We start from the raw sequence: 17,393 nt of genomic DNA, 5'->3' as shown, positions 1-17,393 counted from the left end.
GTGCAAGGTTTATGAGGTAACTGAAGATGGTTCGGGATACAGGGCAGAAGGGCGTTCTACTTGCTATAATTCAAGTAAGAGAAGCTCCACCTGAAATATCTTCTTCTATCTGGCTGTTTTTCGCCATTATCAGCCATGTCAGGCTGGGGGAAAGCTGACCGTAGCATTCGGCAATGAAATTGCACACAGGAAGCCCACCAATGTGTCTGGAAAACCTGACAGAACAACAGTCCTAAAGGACAGTCAACCATGTGCAGCAATGTTCTTTGACTGCTGCAAAACTACAACTCCAGCCATGTACAGTAAAATCTTCCATAGCGGACACCTCCCAATAGTGGACAGTATTTAATTCCCCGGCAGAGTCCCATAAGACATAATGTATTTGCATCCTCCAAATAGGGGACATTCCCAGTAGTGGACGCAGACACACCCAATAGGTCACAAAACAACTCCCATTAGGGGACATCCAGGCTTATGTGCGGGCCCTACCTTGTACACAGGGTTGTCAGGGGGTACAGTCAATACCCCAGTAAGGGGCCCAGGCCCCCGCTGCACCCCCCTGCAGGAGCCCCAGCACAGAAGCAGAAGAGTGATGTTTATACAGTGGTCTGCTTCTATACATCCGCAGCCACATCATTCAACCCCCCCCATCCCCCCAACCCCCCCCCCGGTGGACACTTCGTGGACACTTATTTCCAATGAGTGTCAGCTATTGGGAGATTCTACTGTACTCACAGTCGAAGGTTATCGAATGATGGGAGTAGTAGTTCTGCAACAGCAGAATGGGGGCGCCAGACAAAAAAAAAAAAAAAAAAAGTCTATGGAAAGCCTCCAGTCAACACCTATATTTCAGAGTTGACATGACCTGCCCCTTGGCTACAAGACAGTACTTACGAGGAAATGCAAGAATCGGAAAGGTCACAATGTCTCGCTTTACTATATTATGGGGAAGTAACGTATACTCTATAGCTACAACCTTCCCCGTAATACTGTACAATAGAAGGGATGTAGTGACATAACCTAGGGCAGCACGATTTACAACACAGACCTCTTATGGGTTCAAGAACCTATACAGTACCCTACATCACCAATGTAAATTCACACACAGACTTGCTTGCAAAAAAAAGTTGTAGTGAAAGAAGAATCACACATATGAATTTGTGCTACAAAATCTGCCATGTGTGAATTTAAAATGGATATTCCAGATATGTTTTCAACAGTTATAGAGTCAGATACGAAAAAAATAAAAAATAAATGCATACTTACCTACCCTGCTTCCACTGTGAAGTCTTACGGCTCCCTGTTCTTCCAAGATGGACCCTTAATAATAATAATTTGTCAAGTATTCAGAATACCCCTTCGTCCTAAAACAGAATTCTCCCCTGAAACACCACCCTACAAAGCATGAATCTTGTGTTGTGCACAAGGAAAGGGGAGATACAGTCATGGGCGTAAATGTTGGCAACCCTGAAATTTTTCAATAAAAATGAAGTATTTCTCACAGAAAAGGATTGCAGTAACACATGTTTTGCTATACACATGTTTATACCCTTTGTGTGTATTGGAACTAAACCAAAAAAAGGAGGGGGAAAAAAAAAAAAAAAAAATTGGACAATGTCACCAAACTCCAAAAATGGGCGGACAAAATTATTGGCACCCTTAACTTAATATTTGGTTGCGCACCCTTTGGAAAAAATAACTGAAATAAGTCGCTTCCTATAACTATCAATAAGCTTCTTACACCTCTCAGCCGGAATGTTGGACCACTCTTACTTTGCAAACTGCTCCAGGTCTCTTATTGGAAGGCTCTCCACAGGTGTTGAATGGGATTTAGATCTGGACTCATTGCTGGTCACTTCAGAACTCTCCAGCACTTTGATGCCATCCATTTCTGGGGGCTTTTTGGGGTCATGGTCCTACTTGAAGACCCAAGATCTTGGACGCAAACCCAGCTTTCTGACACTGGGCTGTGCAGTGCGACCCAAAATCCATTGGTAATCCTCAGATTTCATGATGCCTTGCACACATTCAAGGCACCCAGTGCCAGAGGCAGCAAAACAACCCAAAACATAATTGACCCTCCACCATATTTCACTGTAGGTACTGTGTTCTTTTCTTTGTAGGCCTCATTCCGTTTTCGGTAAACAGTAGAATGATGTGCTTTACCAAAAAGCTTCATCTGGGTCTCATCTGTCCAGAAGGATTTTGGCTTACTCAAGTTCATTTTGGCAAAATGTAGTCTTGTTTTTTTATGTCTCTGTGTCAGCAGTGGGGTCCTCCTGGGTCTCCTGTCATAGTGTTTCATTTCATTTAAATGTCGACAGAGTTTTATCTGCGTTCAGGTGTGATTTTTATATTGCCCCCACCTGTTACTTGCCCCAGGTGAGTTTAAAGGGGCATCACATGCTTGAAACAATATTATTTTTCCACAATTTTGAAAGGGTACTAGACCATTTTTGGAGTTTGGTGTGACATTATGTCCAATTTGCTTCCCCCCCCCCCCTTTTGGTTTAGTTCCAATACACACAAAAGGAATAAACATGTGTATAGCAAAACATGTGTTACTGCAATCCTTTTCTGTGAGAAATACTTCATTTTCTGGAAAAATTTCAGGGCTGCCAACATTTACGGCGATGACTTAAAGGGGTACTCCGCCCCTAGACATCTTATCACCTATCCAAGGGTAGTGGATAAGATGTCTGTTTGCAGGGGTCCCACTTCTGGGGACCCCCACAATATCTCCTGCAGCACCCAGAGTCATCAGATCTCCGGAGCTAAGTTTGCTCCGTGGCTGGTGACAGGGGCCGGCAGTTCGTGACGTCATGGATCCGCCCCCTCATGTCACACCCCGCCCCTTTAATGCAAGTCTATGGGAGGGGGCGTGGTAACAGTTACACTGCCTCCCATAGACTTTCCTTAAGGGGGCGGGACATGACATCATGAGGGGGCGGAGCCATGACATCATGAACTGCTGGAGCCTGTATCGTGAGTCATCAGCCACGGAGCAAACATAGCTCTGAGAGCTGATGACTTGGGGGGGCCGCAGGAGAGACCGCGGGGGTCCCAAGAAGCGGGACCCCTGTTTTAAGACATCTTACCCCCTATTCTTGGATAAGGGATAAGAAGTCTAGGGGCGGAGTACCCCTTTAACATGCAGTTGAAACCCAACATTCCAGATCCTTCTCTACCTGGACACGATTTGTTGAGTCAGTATTCCCCCCATACACATTAGATAGCCTGCAGGTCCCAGATAGCCTACTTTACCCTAATACATCTAGGACATACCGTATTCCCACAAAGAACAGTTTTCTATTCTATTTTTTCTTATTCTTGGCTTTATATTTATTATATGTGGTGCATCTTCAAGCCATGAAGTAGATGAATGTATTCTATGGATGAAGAATATACAGAGGCACTGCAGGTAAGTTGCGGGTGCTTTAATGTGAATAGGTCATACAGCAATGCTCAGCCGACGAATCGTTTCGCGCACCCTATCGGTAGTCATTGATTAAGCGCAGGTGTGCGAAACGATTCGTCGACTGAGCATTGCTGTATGACCTATTCCCATTAAAGCACCCGCAACTTACCTTAAGTGCCTCCGTATCTTCTTCATCCATTGTGCCTCTTGTTGTCTGGAAGAGAACCGGGAATAAGCGGGGGTCCGTGAGTAGCAGTGTCGTAGTGCACAAGATCCATATCTAGCCTGTGGCAGTGCCAACTGTGGACTTTTTTCTGTGATTTGAATGTATTCTATGTCAACGATGCCAGTTCTGATGGTGGTTAAAAGTAGGGATCGACCGATATCGTTTTTTTAGGGCCGATAACTTATACCGGAATATTGGTATAAGTTATCGGCTATTTATCCCCCCCCCCCCCCCGACACAGCTGCAGATCATTGATTTAAAGCGGGCGCTTTAAATCAATGCACTGTAGTGGCTTTTGCGGTGCCATAGGCCGCCGCCGCCACCACCCGCTTCTCTCCCCCTACCTGTCAGGGTGGTCCGGGCCATCCATCCTTCCTGTAGTGTCTGGCGGCATTCCAGGTGGAGGGTGAACCGGTCCGGGCTGTCCTTCTTCTCCGGGGGTGCTCTTCTCTACTCCGGGCAGGCTCCGGCCTAGTAACGCAGCATAGACGCAGCTGCGCAGTGACGCCCGTGCGCAGCGACGCACCTGACGTCACGGCGTCTATGCAGCGTACTAGGCCGGAGCCTGCCCGGAGTGGAGAAGAGCACCCCCGGAGAAGAAGGACAGCCCGGACCGGTTCACCCTCCACCTGGAATGCCGCCAGACACTACAGGAAGGATGGATGGCCCGGCCCACCCCCATTAGGGGTAAGTTTAATTTTTTTTTTTATTGACTCGGAGGGTGGGGGAGGGGCCCGACCGGTATAGCGGTATGGGCAAAAATCCATACCGGTATACCGCCCAGCACTACGGGGTGGGGGGTGTGCGCTAAGCGCGGCGGGTCGGGGGGGGGGGGGACGGGACAGTCGCGGTGCGGCGGGTTGGGTGGTCGCGGTAATTGCCGATACCGATAATGCCCAAAATCGTGATTATCGGCCATACCGATAATCGGTCGATCCCTAGTCAAAAGACAGAAAAGTACATGTATTGTATATGAATAGTAGCCAACAAGTTGGTCCAAGCATGCCGTGTCTACAGCGCCAAGCTATAGAAAATGGCACAAGTACAGCTGTGCTCTAAGCCAATAATAATAATAATAATAATAATAATAATAATAATAATCTAAAAAGGCACACTTTATATCTCATCAACTACGGTATATACCAACACATATGAAAAATATCAGACTGCAAATTGTCACATAGGCTATTTGTCTAGGACAGTGTTTCCCAACCAGGGTCCCTCCAGCTGTTGCAAAACTACAATTCCCAGCATGCCCGGACAGCCGAAGGCTGTCCGGGCATGCTGGGAATTGTAGTTTTGCAACAGCTGGAGGGACCCTGGTTGGGAAACACTGGTCTAGGACATGGATTGTAGACTGGTATACAATTGAACATTCACGATCTGCATCCCAGGCTGTACAAGTGACAGTACTGACGTAGGATCCAATGAAGTCTAAGGAGACGACGCACATCCGTAATAGGACTCCACACAGCTCTGAGTCATTATATGGCAATCTATACCCCTCTCCCCCTCCGTGTCTATGGAGAGAAAAGAATAAATTGTGCCATAAAGCGACACACAGTGCTCACCTCTGCTATGTCCGTGAAGCCAAGTCAAGAGAAACCAAACTAGAAGTTGTGTACACCAACATGCCAACATTCTCCACAAAAGTCTTACACATTTGTTGGCACACCCCAACGACGCCGTTGGGATACACCAGCAGTCTAACGCTGGCCATACCCATTGGCTTAAAACTCAGCCGAGCAATGAAATATGTACGAGAGAAACCCGGCCGTCCCCAACATCTGCTGTATTTCAGGCTCTTCTTCCCCAGGAGGTAAGCCATCGCCAGAGGTGTCTGCTGCGGTTTTCTCTTCTCTACCCATTGAGCAAAAACACACACACACACACACACACACGATAATATGGTTGCCGTAACTTTCGACTGTACTTTAAACATTTCCCAAATTAGAATTCTACCTGGACAACTCTTTGATTCGCTCAGAGATAAGTGGCGCCAGAATCATCAGGATTAGAAATGAGCGAACTTACAGTAAATTTGATTCGTCAGGAACTTCTCGGCTCGGCAGTTGATGACTTATCCTGCGTAAATTAGTTCAGCCTTCAGGTGCTCCGGTGGGCTGGAAAAGGTGGATACATTCCTAGGAAAGAGTCTCCTAGGAATGTATCCACCTTTTCCAGCCCACCGGAGCACAGGAAAGCTGAACTAATTTATGCAGGAAAAGTCATCAACTGCCGAGCCGAGAAGTTCGTGACGAATCGAATTTACTGTAAGTTCGATCATCTCTAATCAGGATACCACTCATCTCCCAACATCTAGTGAAACAGTAAAAATATAAGCCAACCAAATCATCACGTTCCCCTACAGCCATCTTTTTGTATGACCAGCATAGGGGTGTACCTATACCAGCGTTTCCCCAACCAGGGTACCGCCAGGTGTTGCGAAACTACAACTCCCAGCATGCAAGGACGGCATGCTGGGAGTTGTAGTTTCGCAACACCTGGCAGCACGCTTGTTGGGAAACACTGACTTAGGGTGGGTTCACACCGCGTTTTTTCAAGTACGGTTCCCGTATACGTTTTCTTTATAGAAAACATGGAACCGTATTGAAAACCATATTCATAGACAAACAATTGAAAACCGGATGCACCCGGATGCATCTGGTTTGCTTGCAATACGTTTTTTTTTTCCGTACTCGAAACCGTGGTTGACCACGGTTTTGCCTCCCGTTTAGAAACCATATTGCAACCGCATACGTTTTTTTCTCTTCCTAACATGGATGTCAATGAGAAACGCACATGTATACAGTTCCAAACGGGAAACCGTATACGGTTTTTACTGTGCACATGCGCATTTGCATCCTAAAGTCCCCACCCAACACCCCCTCCCATTAAAAATGGACAAAATTTTCTAACACGTATGTTTTCTTTTTTTTTTATAAAAACGCACTTTTAAAACAGTGTACAGTTTAAAAACGCATATGGTTTACTTTTTTCCCCCATATGGTTCCATCCGTTTTTTGCCATACGGTTTTCTTTAGAAAAACCTGATTGAAAACAGTATGGCGAAAACGTGATGTGAACACAGCCTTATACCAATGATCACCCAAGCAACGAAGCAGTGGTCTCCAAACTGTGGACCTCCAGATGTTGCAATGGAGCAAGTGAATCGAATGAGAAACTACAATAATGGGCAACATCTTGGGGCATAAAAACAGCAGCTGCCACCCGCGACACAGTTGTCCAATCATAGCGTGGCCTTCAAAAGGAGCACTAACCATGGCACGCCACCGCTTCTGGATCAACCTATCATACCTTGAAATTTGATACGGCCTTTAGAAAAACCATACGCTGAATCCAAACTGCAGAATATAGAGGCATAAAAGGGGTATTCCAGGAAAAAAAAAGGTTTTTTTTGTTTGTTTTTTTTACATATCAACTGGCTTCAGAAAGTGATTTGTAAATTACTTTTATTTTTAAAAAAAAAATCTAAATCCTTTCAGTACTTATAAGCTGCTGAAGTTGAGTTGTTCTTTTCTGTCTAAGTGCTCTCTGATGACACCTCTGATGTTAACTGTCCAGAGTAGAAGCAAATCCCCATAGCAAACCTCTTCTACTCCGTGCAGTTCCCGAGACAAGCAGAGATGTCAGCAGAGAGCACTGTTGCCAGAAAGAAAAGAACAAGTCAACTTCAGCAGCTGATAATTATTGGAAGGATTAAGATTTAATAGAAGCAATTTAAAAATCTGTTTAACTTTCTAGAGCCAGTTGATATAAAAAATAAATAAATATAAAGTTTTTTCCTGGAATACCCCTTTAATACATCTGGTTTTCAGCCTACATCAGAAGTACAGTTCTTGTAGACATATTTTTAATGGATGCCTCCAACCTATGCTACAGTGTTGTCATCAGTAGCATCCTTTGCCCATAGGCAAAAAAAACAATGGGGGAAATTTATCAAAACTTGTCCAGAGGAAAAGTTGTTGAGTTGCCCATAGCAACCAATCAAATTGCTTCTTTCATTTTTGACAAGGCCTCTGAAAAATGAAAGAAGTGATCTGATTGGTTGTTATGGGCAACTCAGCAACTTTTCCTCTGGACAGATTTTAATAAATCTCCCCCATTATGTGTATCGGTCCAATGGATGCCAAAACACTATTTTGGCATCCCATGGGTGAACAGGACCCTATGGATATGTTTGGCGCACACCCTGGGTGTACTCCTATTGAATATAAATAAATGGATGCCAAACACGTCCTTACAGATCTCTGGCTAATAGCCAGTTTGCAACGTTGACCTCTTAACATAGTGTACATGACCCAACTGTAATACATAAGTGTAACCATTAACACCAAAAACACCTCCCCAAACCTCATGATAACCATACACTATAGTAATCCAGTGGTCCAAGCAGGTCCTTCTGCTTACCATTCACTGCACAGCCAGATGCCCAGCTGAAGAGGACCATGTCATGTAACCAAGTGCCACATCCTACAGCTGACCATTGGACCATCCACCATTGGAACCACCAACCATATCCTCCAGATCACAATATAATCCAGTGGCCTATAGATTGTAGACACCAAGGGACTCAACCAACCATCCAGGGCATCATCGATAATCATACAGACCCAACTATTCTATTAGGACTAAACTGGCAGATGCCCCGACTGTAGCTGGCAATGCTCGTAACTAAATACCCATCAGAGGAACGTGCACAGTAGAACCAACATCCTTTCCTGAACATACACAAATCCCATTCTTCAGTGACCCATAGACTTTAGAAGTCAGGTGACGACCTAAACCTTCCGGGCATCTAACTGACCCAACAACGTTAGGTCCCTTTCACACTGCCGGTATGCTCCGGCAAATTCGGTCGTCACTCTCCTTTTTATTTAATTTTTTGCCGGAGCATACCGGCAAATAACGGGTCCCCGGTGGACCCCATTGTATTCAATAGCAGCTGTTATTTTTGGAGAGAAAACCCGGAGAAAAAGACGGTGCAAGCACTATTCTTTCTCCGGCTTTTCTCGATCCTAAAATAACGGACTTAGGAGACAGCCGGCAGTGTGAACATAGCCTTATTGTGACTAAACTTCACGGTCAGATGTCTCGGCTATAGCTCACAGTGCCCATAACCAGATGGCCCATCCATAGACCAGGCACTGTAGCACCAACATCCTTCAGCTAACTGTGCACCATGCCAAGTGACCAAAACCACAGGTGACTCCCACATATCGATCACCAACCCTACCCTTCAGCTGACCATAACCAAATGCCCCAACCATAGACCATGCACTGTGAAACCATTATCCTTGAGCTTATCACGTATCATATCTGAGTAATCAAAACCACAGATTGCCCCATACCCATCATTTGACCAGGAACTGGTGCCAATTACCCCAATCGTATCCGTCAGCTGGCCATGACTATAACCAAATGCCCAACCATATTCACCAGAGTGACCAAACCAACACCGGCTTGCCTGTTATCTGCCCACACTCTAGTACTAAATTCACCAACCCTACCCATCATCTGACCATGCCCTGTAGTAGCCACCAGTACTGAGCATGTCCTTTAGCACACTATATTCTGTGTCTGATCCAACACATCCTTCAGCTGATCATACACCACATGCCGATAAGACCAAATCAACTCAACCATAAACCACGTAAGTGGCCAACTGTATCCTTAAAGACCAAGGGCAGGTGCCCCAATCATACCCTTCGGCTGACCATATACAGTCACAGTCCACGGCCAACCATGCACAGACGGAGATACCCCTTGCATGCTCATGCTGCCGACTAGGTCACGTTATACTAAGATCTTACATGCCAGGGAGCCATCAGATGAACGGCATGCCCACTCCTCATGCCACCATGCACCATCTTATCAGGGCTTCACATAGATCTTACTTCTACCAAGCATCTCTTCAGCCCGTCTGGCACCTGCACACCAAGGTGACAAGCCTCTATGTATCACCTAGGAGCAGGAACATCACAACATGACCACCAGACTGGCACCACACACACACACACACACACACACACACATCACTTACCTTGCCCAAGAAGCTGTATCAGGCTGCGATACAATCTCACCTCCCCATACTACCCAGGGATCTGAGCTGGGGGGGAGGGGGAAGGGTAAGGGGGGCTGTGCCCCAAAATAACCCAAGATAGAGCTAAGAAGGAGGCAAGTCCTGGCACCAGAGAGAAGGGCACAAAGAAGGAGAAGCAGGGAAGGTGAGTGGTGGAGAAGGTGCAGAGCATGCAGTGCAGTGCACAGGGAAGTGAGGAAGGTGCAGTGCATGCAGTGAGAGGGTGCAGTGCAGGGAGGATGAGTGGGGGAGGGGCAGAGGGAAGTGCCAGCCTCACAGATAGATAGACAGAGCAATCAAGTGACAATAAGGAGCTGATGGCGAGCGGAGCCCCGGCGCCCCATGCTGCATCCCGTCACCCACCTCCTCTCCCCGTCCTCACCGTCTCATCTCCAATTGCACAATGCTGCTCATTAATATTCACAAGCTTCCTTCTTCTCCTACAGTACCCAGGCCACGCCCCCTCCCAGATAACACCGCCCTCTTCCCGGGCCGTTGCCTCCCCTCCCCCCTCACATTCCCTCCTCCCAGACCGCGCCAGGCGAGAGCAGCAGAGCGCCGATGACGTCGAATCGACTAACGTGCTCCAGGGGGGATGGGCGCTACATTGTATCGCTAGACAAGGAGGGTTAACCCGTTAGTGCCCGGGAGGGAGTGTGAGACTTGTAAAATCCTTGATAAAAAAAGAAAAGAGAGGACGGGATTTAGTGTTGTCGTGTGGGAGATGTGTAGGACATATAATGAGACGGGATTATTCGGGCGCCAAAGAAACTTCTCATGTCACGTGACTGGGGTCCAGCGTTATCTGGAGAGCTGATCAAGGCAGACTAGTCATACATTGTCTTGGGGGGTGTCAGGAAATGCTGGGAGTTGTTGTTTCACTGGGATAGTATTTTCTAATCCAACCTATAGCTCTCCAGGGGTTGCCGAACTACAACTCCCAGCATGCCCGGACAGCCGTTGGCTGTCCGGGCATGCTGGGAGTTGTAGTTTTGCAACATCTGGAGAGCACTGCTGTAGGGGAACCCAGTAGAAAAAGTTCACTACTCCACAGCGCCCCCATAATTGAAATGAAGCATTGCATAGTTCTTATTGAACTCACTAAGACTGTATTCACTCTCTGTTAATGGGGGTTATGCGTTATCCCTATCTTATGACCTCTGGGGCCCCATGATCATGAGAACTGAGGTCAATTGTCCCTATCGCTCCATGTCTATGGAACCTCTGAACATTACTAAATGATGAACTTATCCCCTATTCTGTGTTCCTGCAGCGATCTGCTAGTTATCCCCTATCCTGTGGACCCCCACTGATCAGCTAGTTTTCCCCCCTATCCTGTGGACCCCCACTGATCAGCTAGTTATCCCCTATCCTGTGGACCCCCACTGATCAGCTAGTTACCCCCTATCCTGTGGACCCCCACTGATCAGCTAGTTATCCCCTATCCTGTGGACCCCCACTGATCAGCTAGTTACCCCCTATCCTGTGGACCCCCACTGATCAGCTAGTTGTCCTCTATCCTGTGGACCCCCACTGATCAGCTAGTTATCCTCTATCCTGTGGACCCCCACTGATCAGCTAGTTATCCTCAACCCGGGGAACCCAACTGATCAGCTAGTTACCCCCTATCCTGTGGATCCCACTGATCAGCTAGTTACCCCCTATCCTGTGGACCCCACTGATCAGCTTGTTATCCCCTATCCTGTGGACCCCCACTGATCAGCTAGTTACCCCCTATCCTGTGGACCCCCACTGATCAGCTTGTTATCCCCTATCCTGTGGACCCCATTGATCAGCTAGTTACCCCCTATCCTGTGGACCCCCACTGATCAGCTTGTTATCCCCTATCCTGTGGACCCCACTGATCAGCTAGTTACCCCTATCCTGTGGACCCCACTGATCAGCTTGTTGTCCCCTATCCTGTGGAACCCCACTGATCAGCTAGTTACCCCCTATCCTGTGGACCCCTACTGATCAGCTAGTTATCCTATATCCTGTGGACCCCCACTGATCAGCTAGTGATCCCCAACCCGGGGAACACAACTGATCAGCTAGTTACCCCCTATCCTGTGGACCCCACTGATCAGCTTGTTATCCCCTATCCTGTGGAACCCCACTGATCAGCTAGTTACCCCCTATCCTGTGGACCCCACTGATCAGCTAGTTATCCTCTATCCTGTGGACCCCACTGATCAGCTTGTTATGCCCCTATCCTCTGGACCCCCACTGATCAGCTAGTTACCCCCTATCCTGTGGACCCCCACTGATCAGCTAGTTATCCCCTATCCTGTGGACCCCCACTGATCAGCTAGTTACCCCCTATCCTGTGGACCCCCACTGATCAGCTAGTTTATCCTCTACCCTGTGTTACCCCCACAAATCACCTAGCTATCCTCTACTCTGTGGACCCCCACTGATCAGCTAGTTATCCCCTATCCTGTGGACCCCCACTGATCAGCTAGTTACCCCCTATCCTGTGGACCCCCACTGATCAGCTAGTTTATCCTCTATCCTGTGTTACCCCCACAAATCACTTAGCTATCCTCTACCCTGTGGACCCCCACTGATCAGCTAGTTATCCCCTATCCTGTGGACCCCCACCGATCAGCTAGTTATCCCTATCCTGTGGACCCCCACTGATCAGCTAGTTATCCCCTATCCTGTGGACCCCCACTGATCAGCTAGTTTTCCCCCCTATCCTGTGGACCCCCACTGATCAGCTAGTTATCCTCTATCCTGTGGACCCCCACTGATCAGCTAGTTACCCCCTATCCTGTGGACCCCCACTGATCAGCTAGTTATCACCTATCCTGTGGACCCCCACTGATCAGCTAGTTATCCCCTATCCTGTGGACCCCCACTGATCAGCTAGTTATCCTCTATCCTGTGGACCCCCACTGATCAGCTAGTTATCCTCAACCCGGGGAACCCAACTGATCAGCTAGTTACCCCCTATCCTGTGGATCCCACTGATCAGCTAGTTACCCCCTATCCTGTGGACCCCACTGATCAGCTTGTTATCCCCTATCCTGTGGACCCCCACTGATCAGCTAGTTACCCCCTATCCTGTGGACCCCCACTGATCAGCTTGTTATCCCCTATCCTGTGGACCCCATTGATCAGCTAGTTACCCCCTATCCTGTGGACCCCCACTGATCAGCTTGTTATCCCCTATCCTGTGGACCCCACTGATCAGCTAGTTACCCCTATCCTGTGGACCCCACTGATCAGCTTGTTGTCCCCTATCCTGTGGAACCCCACTGATCAGCTAGTTACCCCCTATCCTGTGGACCCCTACTGATCAGCTAGTTATCCTATATCCTGTGGACCCCCACTGATCAGCTAGTGATCCCCAACCCGGGGAACACAACTGATCAGCTAGTTACCCCCTATCCTGTGGACCCCACTGATCAGCTTGTTATCCCCTATCCTGTGGAACCCCACTGATCAGCTAGTTACCCCCTATCCTGTGGACCCCACTGATCAGCTAGTTATCCTCTATCCTGAGGACCCCACTGATCAGCTTGTTATCCCCCTATCCTGTGGACCCCCACTGATCAGCTAGTTACCCCCTATCCTGTGGACCCCCACTGATCAGCTAGTTATCCCCTATCCTGTGGACCCCCACTGATCAGCTAGTTACCCCCTATCCTGTGGACCCCCACTGATCAGCTAGTTTATCCTCTACCCTGTGTTACCCCCACAAATCACCTAGCTATCCTCTACTCTGTGGACCCCCACTGATCAGCTAGTTATCCCCTATCCTGTGGACCCCCACTGATCAGCTAGTTACCCCCTATCCTGTGGACCCCCACTGATCAGCTAGTTTATCCTCTATCCTGTGTTACCCCCACAAATCACTTAGCTATCCTCTACCCTGTGGACCCCCACTGATCAGCTAGTTATCCCCTATCCTGTGGACCCCCACCGATCAGCTAGTTATCCCTATCCTGTGGACCCCCACTGATCAGCTAGTTACCCCCTATCCTGTGGACCCCCATTGATCAGCTAGTTACCCCCTATCCTGTAGACCCCCACTGATCAGCTAGTTATCCCCTATCCTGTGGACCCCACTGATCAGCTAGTTATCCTCTATCCTGTGTTACCCCACAAATCACCTAGCTATCCTCTACCCTGTGGATCCCCACTGATCAATAGTTATCCTCTCTCCTGTAGACCCCCACTGATCAGCTTGTTATCCTCTATCCTGTAGACCCATACTATCAACTAGTTATCCCCTATCCTGTGTTCCCCCACCCACTAGCTAGTTATCCCTTATTCTGTGGACCCCCACTGATCAGCTTATTATCCTCTATCCTGTGGACCCCACTGATCAGCTTATTATCCTCTATCCTGTGGACCCCCCAGTGATCAGCTAGTTATCCTCTATCCTGCAGACCCCCACTAATCTGCTACTTATCCTCTATACTGTAGACCCCCCACTGATCAGCTAGTTATGCCCTATCCTGTGGACCCCTACCTATCAGCATGTTATCCCCTTTCCTGTGTTCTCCCACCGATCACCTAGTTATCCTTTATCCTGTGGACCCCCACTGATCAGCTAGTTATCCTCTATCCTTTAGACCCCCACCTATCAGCTTGTTATCCCCAATCCTGTGTTCCCCACCGATCGGCTAGTTATCCCCTATCCTGTGGACCCCACCTATCAGCTAGTTATCCCCTTTTATGTGTTCCTGCACCGATCCGCTAGTTACCCGCTATCCTGTGGACCCCCATCAATCATCTAGTTACCCCCTATCCTGTGAGTTCCCCCACCGATCAAATTGTTATCCCCTATCCTGTGTTACCCCTAAAATCACGTAGCTATCCTCTACCCTGTGGACCTTCACTGATCAGCTAGTTATCCTCTATCCTGTGAACCCCCACCAATCAGCTAGTTATCCTCTATCCTTTGGACCCCCACTAATCAGCTTGTTATCCCCTATCCTGTAGACCCCTACCTACCATATAGTTATCCTCTATCCTGTAGACCCCTACTATCACCTAGTTATGACCTATCATGTGTTCCCCCACCCACCAGCTAGTTATCCCTTATCCTGTGGACCCCCACTGATCAGCTAGTTATACCCTATCCTGTGGACGCCCACCAATCACCTAGATATCACCTATCCTGTTGACCCCCCACCTATCAGCTTGTTGTCCCCTATCCTGTGGACCCCACCAATCAACCAGTTATCCCCTGTACTGTGGACCCCCACTGATCAGCTAGTTATCCTCTATCCTGTAGACCCCCACTGATCACAAGTTACCCCCTATCCTGTGGACCCCCACTGATCAGCTAGTTATCCTCTATCCTGTGTTCCCCTGTCAATCAGCTAGTTATCCTCTATGCTCTGGAACCCCACTATCAGCTAGATATCCTCTATCCTGTGGACCCCACTGATCAGCTAGTTATCCCCTATCCTGTGGACCCTCACAGATCACTAGTTACCCCCTATCCTGTGGACTCCCACTGATCAGCCAGTTATCCCCTATACTGTGGACCCCTACCTATCAGCTTGTTGTCCCCTATCCTGTGGACCCCCACCAATCAGCCAGTTACCCCCTATCCTGTGGACTCCCACTGATCAGCTAGTTATCCTCTATCCTGTGGACCCCCACTGATAAGCTAGTTATCCTCTATCCTGTGGACCCCTACCTATCAGCTTGTTGTCCTCTATCCTGTGGACCCCACTGATCAGCTAGTTATCCTCTATCCTGTGGACCCCTACATATCAGCTTGTTGTCCTCTATGCTGTGGAACCCCACTATCAGCTAGTTATCCTCTATCCTGTGGACCCCCCACTGATCACTAGTTACCCCCTATCCTGTGGACTCCCATTGATCAGCTAGTTATCCCCTATCCTGTGGACAACACCTATCAGCTTGTTGTCCCCTGTACTGTGGACCCCACCAATCAGCCAGTTACCCCCTGTACTGTGGACCCCCACTGATCAGCTAGTTATCCTCTATCCTGTAGACCCCCTCTGATCACAAGTTACCCCCTATCCTGTGGACCCCCACAGATCACTAGTTACCCCCTATCCTGTGGACTCCCACTGATCAGCCAGTTATCCCCTATACTGTGGACCTCTATCTATCAGCTTGTTGTCCCCTATCCTGTGGATCCCCACCAATCAGCCAGTTACCCCCTATCCTGTGGACCCCACTGATCAGCTAGTTATCCTCTATCCTGTGGACTCCCACTGATCAGCTAGTTATCCCCTATCCTGTGGACCCCACTGATCAGCTAGTTATCCTCTATCCTGTGGACCCCAACCTATCAGCTTGTTGTCCTCTATCCTGTGGACCCCCACCAATCAGCCAGTTATGCTCTATCCTGTGTTCCCCTGCCGATCAGCTAGTTATCCTCTATGCTGTGGAACCCCACTATCAGCTAGTTATCCTCTATCCTGTGGACCCCCACTGATCAGCTAGTTATCCTCTATCCTGTAGACCCCCACCTATCAGCTAGTTACCCCCCTTCCTGTGTACCCCACTTATCAGCTAGTTATCTCCTATCCTGTAGACCCCCACTGATCACCTAGTTATCCCCTATCCTTTAGACCCCCACCTATCAGCTAGTTATCCCCTATCATGTGTTCCCCATCAATCACCTATTTATCCCCTATCCTGTGTTCCCCACCTATCGGCTAGTTATCCCATATCCTGTGGACCCCCACCAATCAGCCAGTTATCCCCTATACTGTGGACCCCCATGTAATCATCATAAACATACTATACTTTGCTTTACAGCAGTAAAGTGGCCTTTATAGCTGAGAATTGTGCATGGAGGACCCTTCATTTATTTCAGAATTACTATGCAGGTATCCCTAAAAGATTCACAATTGCTGTAGCACTGATCTTAGATTGTGACATGAGGAAATGAATGGGTTCGGCACAAAAGAAGGCATCTGTGGCTGGCACATGTTATGTTATGAGGGTATTTGTTACAGGGGACATCTGTAGCTGTCACATGTAGTAGTGGGGCATCTGAAGCTGGCATACATTAATAGTGGTACATCTGTGGCAGACACTTAAAGGGGTTGTTTCACGAAGCAAAGTTTGTAAAATCAGATGTGTACCACATACGTATATGTAAAGGAGTAAGCATGTGCTGTTATTAAGTAAAGTACCCTACATACCTGAACTGTTTACCCCCCTCTCTTCCTGGCTTCTGCTCTCAACTGTGGTTGTGCTGTTGCTGTGCAACATACGCTTTCCCACAATCCTTCTTCCTTGCATGTGCAGTGGAGACTAACTGTCAATATTTCCTGGACAGACCAGGATATGCAACTGAGCATGTGTGACCACCTTAGTGGGGAGTAACCAAGGGCAGCAGGGTATCAAAACAAAGCGTGCACATGGGGGATTAGGAACAGATTTATCAAAACCTGTCTAGAAGAAAAGTTGCTGAGCTGCCCATAGCAACCAATCACATATCTTTGTAACGGCTGGAGGTGGAGAAGTGGATCCGCTGGACCTGTATGGATGATGGCGTGGGCCGTACCAGGGAGCAGAGTCTAAGGTGCCGCTGGTATTCACCAGAGCCCGCCGCAAAGCGGGATGGACTTGCTGCTGCAGGCGGCACCCAGGTTGCTACCCCTGATATGACTCGTCCACACAGGCTGCCGAGGTGTAACGTG

General features: G+C 48.3%; 1 protein-coding gene across 3 annotated transcripts in view; it reads right to left on the bottom strand.

The window, feature by feature from the left end:
- ZMIZ2 (zinc finger MIZ-type containing 2) overlaps nt 1-17,014 on the bottom strand; it is an 88,901-nt gene extending 71,887 nt beyond the window's left edge. The window contains exon 1 of one of the 3 annotated variants that reach the window (XM_056571243.1): nt 16,893-17,014. The gene's annotated coding sequence lies outside the window, so the exon portion shown is untranslated. Of the gene's footprint in view, nt 1-9,708; nt 10,094-10,129; nt 10,183-16,892 lie in introns of those variants that run through there. The other 2 variants (XM_056571245.1, XM_056571244.1) reach the window with 2 other exon arrangements.
- Between the last annotated feature and the right edge of the window lie 379 nt (nt 17,015-17,393).

The sequence above is a fragment of the Hyla sarda genome, chromosome 4 (genome assembly GCF_029499605.1).
Source record: "Hyla sarda isolate aHylSar1 chromosome 4, aHylSar1.hap1, whole genome shotgun sequence".
In the NCBI taxonomy this organism is placed as follows: Eukaryota; Metazoa; Chordata; class Amphibia; order Anura; family Hylidae; genus Hyla; species Hyla sarda.
Note: the sequence above shows the minus strand (reverse complement) of the source record. Positions and strands in the feature narration are given on the sequence as shown.